General features: G+C 32.9%; 1 long non-coding RNA gene across 1 annotated transcript; it reads left to right on the forward strand.

Annotated features, from left to right (window-relative positions):
• Window positions 1–1408: 1408 nt before the first annotated feature.
• LOC110444196 lies at window positions 1409–2119 on the forward strand. Its single transcript, XR_002462211.1, has 3 exons — window positions 1409–1528; window positions 1787–1886; window positions 2030–2119. It is a non-coding gene; the product is annotated as an uncharacterized LOC110444196 (long non-coding RNA).
• The last annotated feature ends 44 nt before the right edge of the window (window positions 2120–2163 follow it).

Raw genomic sequence — 2163 nt, forward strand, 5'->3', positions numbered from 1 at the left:
AAAACAATTGAACAATTGGATGAGACAACAGGCTTAGCCTATATACATATTGATGATGGGAATAGATATCAAAAAAAATAATAAGTCACAGCACTGAAAGCAAAACACATGAATTTTTACTCTTAGCTAAGTGAAAACCATGTTGATTGTTCAACAGGAGATATCTCAAATTGTGTGCGTTACAAGTTTCTAGCACGTATAAGTATGCCACCACCTGCTAAAATATTGAGTAGAATATCGTATTATGAGATGTGGGTATTAGATTACATGATCCAGTGCAGTTCAGTTCATATCAAAAACCAAGCTTTTGTTCTGTAGAAATTTTGTTGTTAATCAACCCTGTACTAGCCAATGAAATAAGATATCTCCTGTGTCTGTCATATATCATAAATGAACCATAAGTGGGTTTAGATTAATAGACCCGTCTTTGAGCACACATTGGGATTATATTTTGGGGAATCAATGTTTTAAAACCCTGTATTTTTTTCTGGTAACTAAGAAGTTTTTAATTGACAGACTTGACGACACAGTGCAGGCAAATATGCATAACTTGCAGTAAATCTAGCCCTTTAATCAAAGAAAATATGTGGATTTCAGAGGTAGCAGTCATAAATGAGAATTAACATCTTCTTTCTATCAAATTCATTAATCTTAAGGATGACTGCTACCTGCAACGTGCAACGTACAACGTACAAACATAATATATTGATTAGTTAAGTACATGTAAGATTGGCGAGATTTACTCACTCGATGGGTATTGGTCTAATCCGTCTCACTCTATAGCTTATATACAAGGAGCGATATACACATAATGTATACTTTGTAGCTAGACTCACATCGATGTATCTGTCCCTTACAATAGCTGACGAGAAACAGGTCTCTTCTGAAATGGTTACAATCACCTAAAATATTGACATGTACTGACGTTACCTGTGTAACAATAACTGTTACGAATATAACGCTTGATTGACTCGCTGTTATTATAAGTGTCTACCTGTGCCTGTGACGATTATTACACTGTTAATTATGACTTAGGTCTAAATGTAAACACAACATGGATTTGTAATACAAGTATATACCTAAAAGTCTATTTAAGATATTCAATCATTTTAATTTTTTTGTGTTTAAAATTACATTGGGATTATATTTCATGTTTTTTTTTTAACCACGAAATAAAGTAAACTAAATTAAATCCCCAACGAAATATTATGTTTTTACAGTAGTTTGAAATTTAGTCTGTTGAACAGAAAGAAAAAAATCTATTGATATAAATAAAAGACAAAGATGTCAGTGAATCATTATACAGCTGAACATTTAGATATAATTTGTTTCCAGTAAGTGATGTACAAGCACATCGTTACATGAATGAAGGTTGTATCACGCTCTGTAAATCTTTATTTTAGATGAAAATGAGTTCAGGAACCTAATAGTGTGGCTAGAAGACCAGAAAATTCGTCATTACAAGATTGAGGACAGAACCGGTCTAAGGAACATGAATGGGGCTGACTGGTCAAAAGCTCTACAAAGTGTAAAATCATGTTTTCATTTTATATCAAAATATATATAAAGTAATTTTTTAATGTTCATGCTTCTTCCTTTTATAACCATTGATATCACTTCAGGGGAAGTATCTCTACTTTGTAAGATTTAAGCTATTCATTTCAGAAAAATGGTCAGAATGTCAGTGCCAAGGTTTTAAGATTTCATGGCATATTGGTATGACTGGTAATTCAGTCAAGTTCTCTGGTCTTTACATGCATATAACATGGTTGACTGTTTATTTCAGTATCTGGAAGAACTTGGTTGTTCCTACCAGCAGGCTGAACGGACAATTTTAATAGACTGGTTGCTGGGCTATGCGATTCGTCTGGATTATGGAGAATCTGGTGAGTTGATTTTATGACAAATAAAAAGTATGCAATAAACTTCATTCATCAAAACAAATCTGTTTTAATGTACTTATGTGATCATTGTGCTTAAAAATCAATTACATTTTGCTGAATAATTTAAACAAGTTTTCTATCCACAGTTGATCAGTACAAGAGTGTAACACCAGACACTGTGAAGTCGAGTGCTGCTGCACCTGCTAAATCTACAAACCCACTGGACAACTTGGACTGTAAGTTATTGTTTTAAAATACAAATATCCTGTACTGTATAATT

Source organism: Mizuhopecten yessoensis, unplaced genomic scaffold (genome assembly GCF_002113885.1).
Source record: "Mizuhopecten yessoensis strain PY_sf001 unplaced genomic scaffold, ASM211388v2 hete_36058124, whole genome shotgun sequence".
NCBI lineage: Eukaryota > Metazoa > Mollusca > Bivalvia > Pectinida > Pectinidae > Mizuhopecten > Mizuhopecten yessoensis.